The following is a 13,187-nucleotide window of genomic DNA, read 5'->3' as shown; positions in this document are numbered from 1 at the left end:
CAGTTAGTCATGTCTGACTCTTTGCGACCCCATGGACTGTAGCCTGCCAGGCTCCTCTGTCCAAGGATTTCCCAGCAAGAATACTTGAGCCCCTTGGTACTGAAATTGTGGTCCACAGGCTAGCATCATTCGCTTTGTCTAAGAGCTTGTTACAAAGGCAGAATCTCAGATCCTACATTTTAACAAGATTCCTAGGTGATTTAAATGCAACCTTAAAGTCTGAGAAGCACTGATCTATATTGCATGAGCCATATGCAATATACAAATTACCTGCAGAGAAATGTTTGCACAAATCCTCTCCTCAGGGTATGATACTCAGATCCCTTAGTGAAAGTGGACAGGACAGACAGACTCACTGATGGCTAAAGGCACATCACTGACAGGTACAAGAAGGGAATTCTCTCTCAAGATATCAAAAAGCAAACTGAGGGACTTGGCTGGTGGTCCAGTGGTTGAGACTTCACCGTCCAGTACAGGGGGTGTGGGTTTGATCCCTGGTTGGGATCAAACAGAGAACAGAAACAATATTGTAACAAATTCAATAAAGACTTTAAAAATGGTCCACATCAAGAAAAAAAAATCTTTAAAAAATAGCAAAATGTCACTAAAGAGACAGCATGATTGGTCAAAGTACCTACCAGTCTAGCTAGTTAAAGGCATTGATCAGAGGATCCAGGGCAGAGTTTAAAATGATTCAAGGGATAAAATTCTGGTAATTTTTAAGTAGCTTGTAATATCATAGGAGACAAATGCCATTGTGACCAAATTGAGAGCATTTTCTTTCATGCCATTTCAAAAGCAACTCGACTAGAAAAGAGAAACTTTCTCTATTAACTAGTGTTTTAACTTGCTGCACATCTGACATTTAGCATAGCAGGAAAGTATTGCAGCCTAGCAGGTAAGAGCTCAGGTTCTGAAATCAGACTCATCTGGGTTTGCATCCTGACTCCAAGACTTACTGCCTTATGCTGTCCCCATGGTTCAGTTCCTCTGTGCCATTGGCACTAGTAACAGTGATACCTTCTTGGAGAGACCTATAGGGGCTTCCCTGGGGCTTCCATGGTGGCTCAGCTGCAGGAGACCCGGGTTCAATCCCTAGACCAGGAAGATTCCCCAGAGAAGGAAATGGCAACCCACTCCAGTATTCTTGCCTGGGAAATCCCATGGACAGAGGAGCCTGGTGGGCTACAGTCCATGGGGTCGCAAATAGTCGGACACAACTTAGCAACTAAACAACAGCAACACAGGCTGCCTACCAGTGATGGAAAAGTGCTTTGCTCAGTGTTTGGGCAAACAGTAAGCACTCAATAAATGTTAGGTTTTTTACCTTTGTGAAAACACAGAAGTTTATTGTTTTCAATTTGTTCTATTGTGATAAGAACACAACGTGAACTCTATCCTCTTAATTTTTACGTGTATGATACATTAGTGTTGACTATAGGTACAATCTGGCCCAGCAGATTTTCAAGTGCTTATTCGTCTTTTTTAAGAAGCAACTTTGGCTTAGTTTGTGAGTCAAGCTCCTGACATGAATTAAAATGTCACTTAGGTTTCCATTGGACACATGTGATTTCTTATATAAAGGTTCTCTTGCCAAGAAACTGTTCCCCACTATACACTTTGAACAAAAATACTGATCTCTTTTCCCTAAGAAGCCACCAGTGGAGGGTTATATTAGCTACAAATGTACTGAGGTTTTATCAATTGACTGTTTTGCCTTTTGCCATCATTTTCATCTTGACGGAATTGCTTATTACAGCCTGTTATAAGGTTGTTTATCAGAGAATCATTTCAATACCCGTATTTGAGGAAAAGATATTCTCAAAGGTAATTACATTCACATTTCAAGTTTTGCTCAAATTCATCTCACACATAGTGAATCCCAGACAAATCTAAACTGTCTAAAGCTTTTTTCCTCTGTATTCGGCTGGTGATTTTTCCAGAAGAAGACTGCTAGGTGGCGATGTTACTTACAAAACCAGCCTGCTGAAAAGGAAAGGCAGGCCCACCAGTAAAGATCCTGCCGTACTGACAAGAGGGCTGTGTTGCCTGTTATTTCTGTGTTCAAAGCATTATCTGACTTTGGTTGATTGCTTTTTAAAGAAATTAAATATTGTGGGTTTTGAGACTTTCTTCATTAGGCTGAAATGTTCCTCAGAGAGGGGAGAAAAACCCCTAAAACTCTGAAGTAATCCAACAAATTCTGGGCCCTGTCCAACTTCTTGGCCCTGAGATTGCAAAATCAGATTGTGCATCAGTTCTCTGGCCTGCAGTCACGTTAGGCCCAGCAGCAGCTGAGTGTGAAGCTTCTGTGATTAGAAAGTTTTCTGAGAACAGTGAGGCTACCCCCTACCGATGTTAAAGTGATGGTCAAGTTTTCCAGCTCAGCCCAGTAAGCTGTAACAAAAAAGTCATTCTCTTTCTGCTGTAAAGATTCTATAATGAACATATTAACTCATCATCTGCTTTTTTATCTTTGCTTGTTGTTGTTGAGTCGCTAAATCATATACAACTCTTTTGCAACCCCATGGATTGTAGCCCACCAGGCTCCTCTGTCCGTGGGACTTCCCAGGCAAGAATGCTGGAATGGGTTGCCATTTCTTTCTCCAGGGGATCTTCCCAACTCACGGATTGAACCTGTGTCTCCTGCATTAGCAGGCAGATTCTTTACCACTGAGCCACCAGGGAAGGCCTTTATCTTAGCTATCAATACATTTATGTTACCACCATGTATGGATGGGGTTCTGGATGCTAAGAATAAAAGTCAATGGTTTCCAGAAAGAGCACCTTTATTTAACTTAGAAGGTTTTGGTGTATCACTCTGTAATGTCTGCTGTTCTACAGCCCCAGGTGTCTCTAGATAATCCTCTTGTCCTTATATTCCTTTGTCAGTGTCTCCTCTTTGTCTAACCAGACTTTAAGATTCTCTTCTCACTGTGCAGTCTCCCCCAAGGCAAGCTTGTCTCTTCCATACTTCCAATTTAGATGGACATCCACTCACATCAGTATCTATTCAATAGCCTGGTGGTCATGGCTACATAGAGGCTGCTGAGATTCCTCTAACCAATCATATCCCAAACTGAACTTAGTTTAAAATCTGCTTTACCTGCAGTATTCCAAGTCTGAGTAAATGATACCTAGTTGCTCAGAAACCAAGAAGTCATCTTTAATTCCTTCCTCTCCCTTGTTGTTGTTCAGTCACTAAGTCCTGCTCGACTGTTTGTGACCACATGGACTACAGCATGCCAGACTTCCCTGTCTTTCACTGTCTCTCAGAATTTGCTCAAACTCATGTCCATTGAGTTGGTGATACCATCCAACCATCTCATCTTCTGCTGCCCACTTCTCCTCTTGCCTTCAATCGTTCCTAGCATCAGGGTCTTTCCCAGTGAGTTGGCTCTTCAAATCAGGTGGCCAGAGTATTGGAGCTTCAGCTTCAGCATCAATCCGTCCAATGAATATTCAGGGTTGATTTCCTTTAAGATTGATTGGTTTGATCTTCTTGCAGTCCAGGGGACTCTCAAGAGTCTTCTCTAGCATCACAGTTCAAAAGCATCAATTCTTTGGCACTCAGCTTTTTTTTGGTCCAACTCTCACGTCTGTACACAACTACTGGAAAAGCCATAGCTTTGACGATATGAACTTTTAATCCCCATTTTTATCTCCAAGAGCAGCCACTTGTATCTGGCTTTGCCTACTTTCCTCACTTGTATCACCACCCCTTACTCCAAACCACCATTGTCAGAACTCCTGTTCCATTCAGTTCAGTCTCTCAGTCATGTCCGACTCTTTGCGAACCCATGAATCGCAGCACACCAGGCCTCCCTGTCCATCCCAACTCCCGGAGTTCATCCAGACCCACATCCATCGAGTCAGTGATGCCATCCAGCCATCTCATCCTCCGTCATCCCCTTCTCCTTCTGCCCCCAATCCCTCCCAGCATCAGAGTCCTTTCCAATGAGTCAACTCTTCTCATGAGGTGGCCAAAGTACTGGAGTTTCAGCTTCAGCATCATTCCCTCCAAAGAAATCCCAGGGCTGATCTCCTGGCCCATTAACTGCTCTCTTTCCATCTCCCTTCTGACCCATTTCCTACACTGCAGCTGGAATCATCTTTTCAGGACACAAAATTGATTATGTCATTGGTATTCTAGTAGCTTCTCACTGTCCTTATATGCATCAGCCCTTCTGTGGATCCTGGCATTCTCTGCATTTCCATCTCTTGCCTCACTCCCTCGCTCTCCACCCCACCTTTCAAAAGATAGACTTGAGGACCCCTTGCAATCCCTTTCACCACCACCCCCCCCCCCACTAGGAGTCTGAAGTTCACAGGTTAACACCTTTTTAAAGATTTTAATTTTGTATTCCAAATGAATACTTCCTTCATCATTGGCTGTACCTGGATATTTAAAGTTTTTTCTCTAGCCCTATTCCTATGGCTTCAGTTATGTTTATTCTCAATAACAGTGTGTTGTACCAGGGCTGGAAATGATTTACAATGTTGTGTTAGTTTCCGGTGTATAACAAAGTGATTCAGTTATACATACATATTCTTTTTCATATTCTTTTCCATTATGATATATTACAGGATATTGAATATAGTTCCCTGTGCTATACAATAGGACCCTGTTTTATCTGTTTTACATATAGTGGTTTGTATCTGCTAGTCCCAAATTCCCAATTTATCCCTCCCCCCTTCCCTTTTGATAACTGTAAGTTTGTTTGCTATGTCTGTAAGTCTGTCTCTATTTTGTAAACAAGTTTATCTGTGTCATATTTTAGATTCCACATATAAGTAATACTATACGATATTTGTCTTTCCCTTTATGACTCACTTTACTTAAGTATGCTAATCTCTAGGTCCATCCATATCACTGCAAATAGCACTATTTCATTCTTTTTATGGCTGAGTAATATTCCATCATTTATATACCCCATATCTTCTTTATCTAACGTCTGTCAGTGGATATTTAGGTTGTTACCGTATCTTGGCTATTGTAAATAGTGCTGCTATGAACTTTGGGATACATGTATCTTTTCAAATTAGAGCTTTCTCCAGATACATGCCTAGGAGTGGGATTGCTGGATAAAATGGCAACTCTATTTTTAGTTTTTTGAGGAATCTCCATCCTGTTTTCAGTAGTTACTGTATACCAACTTACATTCCCACCAACAGTGTAGGAGCATACCCTTTTCTCCATACCCTCTCTAGAATTTATTATTTGTAGGCTTTTTGTTTCATTTTTAATTTATTTTTAACTGGAAGGAGATTGCTTTACAGTGTTGTGTTGGTTTCTGCCATACATCAACATGAATCAACCATAGGTATACACATGTCACCTCCCTCTTGAACCTCCCTCCCACCACATCCCACCCTCTAGGATGTCACAGAGCACCAGGCTGAGCTACCTGCACTATAGAGCAACTTCCAATTAACTATCTATTTTACATATGGTAATGTATATATCTCAATACTACTCTCTCAATTCATTACACCCTCTCTTTCCTCCACTATGTCCAGACATAGATAATAGGATTATGAAAGTGAAAGTGAAGTCCCTCGGTCGTGTCTGACTCTTTGCAACCCCATGGACTGTAGCTTATCATGCTGCTCCATCCACGGGATTTTCCAGGCAAGAGCACTGGAGTGGGTTGCCATTTCCTTCTCCAGAGGATCTTCCTGACCCAGGGATCGAAACCGGGTCTCCCACATTGTGGGCAGATGCTCTACCATCTGAGCCACCAGGGAAGTCCTAACAGGAATATGGATATATATATATATATTTTTTTTTTTTTTTTCTATTGCCTTGGGAGACTGACTTAAGAAAACATTGTTACGATTTATGTCAAAGAATCTTTTGCCTGTGTTCTTTTCCAGGAGTTTTATGGTGTCTTATCTCATATATAAGTCTTTAAGCCATTTTGCATCATTTTTGTGTATGGTGTGAGGATGTGGAATGTGGATATTTTTGAAGTTTAGAGTCGGCAGCACCCTGCCTTCCTTCTACGTTCACGGTGGAGTGTCAGTCAACTTGTCACCGCCCCACCACCACTGTCACCAGCTTCCAACTCTGCTGCATTGATCCTCTCTTTCTTGCTGTGTAAGGCATCTTGCTCAGACTCCATAACATCTTTTTGCCACTTTTTTGTTATTCAAATAATCTTTAATCTGTGTATTGAAAAAATTCGGTATTTGTACAATTCAAAGCGCTTCTGCTCTCTCCCAGACAGTGAAAACTTTGACTAGAGGGGCTTGGTCTGGTAAGCGAGGCACAGTCTGGAAGTCCTTTACCTCCCCCGTTCCTCTTCCAGGCTTGTGTGCCTTGTCAGGAAAGGCAGACGGAGGCTGGAACCCTTATCTTCCATGGCAGGGCGGCAGTCCCCACCCAGCCTGTTATTCATCACTGTGTCTCGGTTATGGATGCTTCTCTCATTGTAGATTCCCGCTGTGTGGCAGGGCTGGCTCTCTCAGGGAGACCCTGAGGAACCTCCTTCATGCACAGACGTAGCAGAGCTGACTCTGAATTAACTCCTTCCACAACTCTTCAGCCTCTACCACAGGGTCACACTCCATAGCCACTTGTTGCTGGAGTCACCTCATCCCACGCCAGCCCTTTTGGAGGTGGCATACTGGTGAGACAACTGAGCCTGGCTGTCTGCTGAGAGTCTACTCAACCTGCAGAAGGTTAAAGGCTGTTGCCATGGCAACCAGTGAAAAAGCAGGCTGCCTTGCTGGTACCTCCTCTTTCAGCATCGTGTTTCCCCTTTCTCTAAGCTGCAACAGCATCAAGCACCCTGTCTGTTTAGTGGCTTGCCAATGTTCAAAAGAGGAGAGAGAAGAGCATTTTTTTATATACCTGGCAACCTTCTGAAGTTCTCTCCTCTCTCCTGGTCTTCCCCTTACATTTACTGGAGGTGAGAGGAGGAGAGTGTTCTTTGATTAGGTTCTTCCTGGTAGCCCTTAGAGCAGGTGGTTGGCCATGCTGCTGGTGGTACTCTGGACATAGAATGGAGCTACACAGTGGATCCTGCAGGCTGCCCACCCAACATTCACTCTTGTATTTCCATTTTTTAACAGAACCCTATTGAATTAGAGTATTTAACCTCTTCCACACAGCCATGCGCACCAGATGAGCTATACTGGCCCTTAGGGGAAAAGCTTCCTTATCTTAAGCCAGTCATGATGTTTCTACTTTTCTAAATCTGGGTCCTGAGAAAGACATTTTAACTCTTAAAATCGAGATAGTGTAAGTGGTGGCTTCTTCCTGCCTTAGGACGTTGTCCTCAGGATAGATCCTTTCATGAGTAGGCTATTCCAGGTGTCATATCCAGATTTAACAAAGACAACACATGGAGGAGTTCCTTATCAAAAGAATGAAGACATTCTTACTGTTTGAGACAAAAATATTTCTTTATTGTTAGAGCCATTTTTAGCTGCATCTTTGGTTTCTTAAAAACATATCCTGATGGACCCATGTTCTTTTGCTTGCCAACTTTAGATCTTAGCCCCCGTCCAGGACACCAGAGAAAATGCCCCAGTATTTCCTGTTATGGTACCTCCTGCCTGTGTCAGTGATATGAAAAAGCTTGCTTTGTTCACTAAAAAATATGCAACGATTTTTTGAGTGTGAGAAAGTCAATAAAGGGGCAGCATGGCGTGGTCAATTCCTCATCCCTACCCAGGCTGAAAGACTGGGATGACTAAGAGGGTTGGAATGCCAAGTTGAGGAGTACTGTTAGTCGCTCAGTCATGTCTGACTCTGCAACCCCATGGACTGTAGCCTACCAGGCTCCTCTGTCCATGGAATTCTCCAGGCAAGAATACTGGAGTGGGTAGCCATTTCCTGCTCCAGGGGATCTTCTCAACCCAGGGATTGAACCCTGTCTCCTGCATTGCAGGAAGATTCTTTACCATCTGAACCACCAAAGTTGAAGAGGCTGTGTGATAATGACTTTGGATACAAGCGTGCTTGTTTGGAGCCCAGGGGAAACTGTCTTAAGAAGTGGAATGGAGAACTGGGGAGAGGGCCAGTCCCTCTAAATGCCCCGCAGACAGTTGTAATGCTCCGAGACTCTGCAGGCTCAGGATGACAGACCAGTATCCTCATAGAAGGTCCTGGCAGGACAGCAGTGATGCATCTTGATACAAAGTCCAGAACAAATATTGCAACAGTTTTTGCACATCTCCCTGAAGCCAGTGGGGCACTCTGTGGGGCAGCAGCCCTGTAGACACGTGGCAGGGTTAAAGGAGTACTGACATGTGCCCGTTGTGTTTATGGTCAGAGGCTCTGGCTTTCACATCTTTATACTAAACTTGTCTATGGGTCATGAACAAGAGAAGCTTAATCGCTATCACCTCTTGGTTCTTTTCTATTTAGGGTGAACTCAGTCACTGTCATTAATTCAAGTGTCTATGTTGGGCCTGATGCAATGTGCACGAAAGACATGTGGTCCATACCTTGTGAAAATCAGCCCCAAATTTAGCACCTCTGTCGCATGCACTAAGCTCAGTGCATCCTGATGAAGAATCCAAGAGCATAAACTTGGATTACTTTCACTCAGGATGTCTCAGGGGGGTTGAAATGTTCTAATTCCAACATGTTTTCTTAATTATAAAGGATAAGCACTTTTAGCAGAGAACTCAAAAGCAGCTGCTGCCCACAGTAGATTAAATGAGCAGAAATTGGAGTTACATCTGAGGACCTTCTACCCGCCTCAGTGATACGCAAAAAAAAAAAAAAAAAAAAGGCTTTGTTTTATGGGCACCAAAAAATAAAAGGAATGTGTTGGTCAGTGTTATAAAACAAACATTCTGGAAAATTAGAAGTTCTAATTTGTGATGTTTGCCAGTTTCCATGATGTAGATACTCCCACCATGGTCAATTTCAAGCTACCTAAGGGAGGTGGTAGAAGTGGAGTGGGGACTGACAAGCACCATTGGAGCATCTGCCCAGCTGCCTGTCCACAAAACCAAGAACTGTTTGTTTCTAGCTTTGGAAATGAAGTGTTTATTCTGTACCTTTAAAAAAAATAAAAGATCGTTGATTTATTTATTTGGCTGTCCTGAGTCTCAGCTTTGGCACTCAGGATTGTTTTAGTCATGGCATGTGGGATCTAGTTCCCTGACTAGGGATTGAACCCAGGCTCCCTGCACTGGGAATGTGGAGTCTTAGCTACTGGGCCACCAAGGAAGTCCCTATTCTGTGCTTTGACATTCATCTTAGCAGGGCCTGGGCAGGCTGTGCTGCCTTCTGAAGGTGGACGGCCAGAGGGAAGTTCTGAAGCTGTGCCACTGCCTATAGTGCTGTGACAAAGCCAACAAACTGGACCATTTGATTCAAGTGTCAGTGGAGTCTCTGATCAGCCCACTGTCTCAACATTTTTTATTGCTGTCTCTGTGGCAGAGACAAGTCAAACCTCATGATCTTGTTCTCCAGAGACATGGTGCTTCCCAGGGCCTTTGCCTTGAGCTCCGAGGACCCAGGTTCCAGGGCAGATGGAGAAGCATGGCCTCTGTGAACCTGAAGCCAATTGTTGAAGAGCTCACTGCTCTGCTCCTCTTCATGACTCACTCTGGAGTCTCCTGAGATACTCAAACCAAACCTCTCTAACTCAAAATCCAGCACCCTAACCATTAGGCTGAGCCCCCAAGCACTTGTGCTATAGTGGGTTTGCCAGGAGGCTGATGTTGGTCTTAAGCAAAGGCAGCCCTGCCTGCTATGATGTGGTCTTCAGTATGAATCCCATGTCACACAATGGTGAGGCAGACCTTTTGCCAGTGCTCCAGAGAGTGATACTCCTTCTTGATCCCCTTCCCAGCCCAATCTCTGGTCTTTGTGACTCCATGGACTGAGGCCCACAGTCTCCTCTGTCCATGGAATTTTCCAGACAAGAATACTGGAGTGGGTAGCCATTCCTTTCTCCAGGGGTTCTTCTCAACCTAGGGATCAAACCTGGGGTCTGCTGCATTGCAGGCAGATTCTTTACCATCTGAGCCACTAGGGAAGCACCTATCTCTGGGTTCAGTCCAATCCCCAGTAAGTGTTAGGAAGATCCCTGTCCTCTTACTTCCAAGCACCTGTCTATCTGCTCCCACCTCTGGGGCAGCACTGATCCTCCCCACTCCCTGCTCATTGCAGACAGAGCTTTTTGCCTAGCTTGTAATAACCATGATGACATGTGTTCCTTTATCCAAGGATACCCTTCATCTACAAACATGGCAAGGTTTTCACTGGAACCAGGAGATTTAGATGTGAGAGCTCATGGTTTTTGAACTGACTACTTAAGCTCTGATCAAATTTTCTCATCTACTATAAATGGAATAATACCTATCTTCACAGAGGAGCTTAAGAGCCTCTTGAAGAAGGTGAAAGAGAATGAAAAAGCTGGCTTAAAACTCAATATTCATAAAACTAAGATCATGGCATTCAGTCCCATCACTTCAAGGCAAATAGGTGGGGAAAAAGTAGAAATAGTGACAGATTTTATTTTCTTGGGCTTCAAAATCACTGTAGGTGGTGACTGCAGCCATGAAATTAAAATATTCTTGGTTCTTGGAAGGAAAGCTATGACAAACCTAGACAGCCTATTAAGAAGCAGAGATATTACTTTGCCAACAAAGATCCACATAGTGAAAGCTGTGGTTTTTCCAGTAGTTATGTACAAGTGTGAGAGTTGGACCATAAAGAAGGCTGACTGCCAAAGAATTGATGCTTTTGAATTGTGGTGTTGGAGAAGACTCTTGGGAGTCCCTTGGACTGCAAGGAGATTAAACCTGTTGATACTAAAGGAAATCAACCCTGAATATCTATTAGAGGGACTGATACTGAAACTCCAGTACTTTGGCCACCTGATGCAAAGAGTCAACCCACTGGAAAAGACCCTAATGCTGGGAAAGATTGAGGGCAGGAGAAGAAGAGGGTGACAGAGTCGATGGTTGGATGGCATCACCGACTCAATGGACATGAGTTTGAGCAAACTCTGGGAGATAGTGAAAGACAGGGAAGCCTGGTGTGCTGCAGTCCATGGGGTCAGAAAGAGTCAGACAGGATTTAGTGACTGAACAATAACAACAAGAACAGGGATGGGATGAGAAATTAATACGGGACTTCCCTTGCGGTCCATGGTTGAGATACCGCATTTCCAATGCAGGGAGCCTGAGTTTGACCCCTGACTGGAGAACTGCATCATGCATGCCACAACTAAGACCTGGCCTAGCCAAACAAAATATTTTAAAGATATCTTATTAAAAAATAAAAAATTAATATATGTGAAAGTGCTTCATAAAATATAAAATGGTTCTAAATGTTGCATGTTTTACTCTCTTTTTCATTGCTCCACTTAGACATTTCCATTAACTTTAATTCCTGAGGTCAGCTTCCTCAAAGCTGCATGAGTTTGTCAGCCTTGCTTTGGAAAGTTAGATCTCAAGGGACTATCCACCCATTCATTGTGACAGCATTAGACAAATCCCCAATTTTGGTGTGATGCCCCACAGAGGGCACATCCAGAAGATGATGTGAGGCAGTGGTTAGTGCTCCCTCTTAACTGTAAATTGAAGATGATTCTCTCTCTGTCTTTTCAAGCCTAGTTGGTGCTAACAGTGTTTGAGGTTTGAAACAGTTTTGTTTTGTCACCAAGTGATTCATAACAGCCACCACCAGGGAAGTGGAGCAAACTTTCAGTTCCTCCCAATCTCCTCTAGTGAAGAATTTCTTGCTTTGTTAATTGGGAAGAATGGATGAAGGCAAAGAGTTGCCTGAGATCACAAAAACCCAAGAGAATGATGAATAGAGCCTGGAGATAGGAGAGAAAGATCTAGGTGAAAACCTGAACTCTGCCCACGTGTTTGTAATTTATGAACCTCTCTGGATTTGCTGAGAAAAGAAGAGAAGCAAAAGGCAAAAAAGAAAGGAAAGATATACCCGCCTGAATGCAGAGTTCCAAAGAACAGCAAGGAGAGATGAGAAAGACTTCCTAAGTGAACAATGCAAAGAAATAGAGGAAAACAATAGAATGGAAAAGACTAAAGATCTCTTCAAGAAAATTAGAGATACCAAGGGAACATTCCATGCAAAGATGGGCACAATAAAGGACAGAAACAGTATGAACCTAACAGAAGCAGAAGATATTAAGACATGGCAAGAATACACAGAAGAACTGTACAAAAAAGATCTTCATGACCCAGATAACCATGATGGTGTGATCACTCACCTAGAGCCAGACATCCTGGAGTGTGAAGTCAAGTGGACCTTAGGAAGCATCACTACAAACAAAGCTAGTGGAGGTGAGGGAATTCCAGCTGAGCTATTTAAAATGCTAAAAGATGATGCTGTGAAAGTGCTTCATTCAATACGTCAGCAAATTTGGAAAACTCAGCAGTAGCCACAGGACTGGAAAAGGTCAGTTTTCACTCCAATCCCAAAGAAGGGCAATGTCAAAGAATGTTCAAATTACTGCACAATTACACTCATTTACATGCTACTAATGTCATGCACAAAATCCTTGAAGTTAGGTTTCAGCAGTATGTGAACCGAGAATTTCCAGGTGTAGAAGTTGGAATTAGAAAAGGCAGAGGAACCAGAAATCAAATTGCCAACTTCCATTGGAGCATAGAAAAAGCAAGAGAATTCCAGAAAAACATGTACTTGTGCTTCCTTGACTACGCTAAAGCCTTTGACTGTGTTGATCACAACAAACTGTGGAAAATTCTGAAAGAGATGGGAATACCAGACTACCTTACCTGCCATCTGAGAAATGTGTATGCAGGTCAAGAAGCAACAGTTAGAACTGGACAGAGATAAATGAAATGGTTCCTAGGGCTTCACTGGTGGCTCAGATGATAAAGAATCCACCTGCAATGCAAGAGATCTGGGTTCAATCCCTGGGTTGGGAAGATCCCTGGAGGAGGGCAGAGCGACCCACTCCAGTATTCTTGCCTAGAGAATGCCCATGGACAGAGGAGCCTGGTGGGCTACAGTCCATGGTGTCACAAAGAGTCAGACATGACTGAGCAACTAAGCACACACACCACCAAACTGGGAAAGGAGTATGTGAAGGCTGTATATTGTCACCCTGATTATTTAACTTCTTTGAAGAGTACATCATGCAAAATCTGGGCTGGATGAAGCACAAACTGAAATCAAGATTGTCAGGAGAAACATCAACAACCTCAGATATGCAGATGAC

Source organism: Bison bison, unplaced genomic scaffold (genome assembly GCF_000754665.1).
Source record: "Bison bison bison isolate TAMUID 2011002044 unplaced genomic scaffold, Bison_UMD1.0 scf7180017864228, whole genome shotgun sequence".
NCBI lineage: Eukaryota > Metazoa > Chordata > Mammalia > Artiodactyla > Bovidae > Bison > Bison bison.
The sequence above is the reverse complement of the archived record's forward strand: the minus strand, read 5'-3'. Positions refer to the sequence as shown.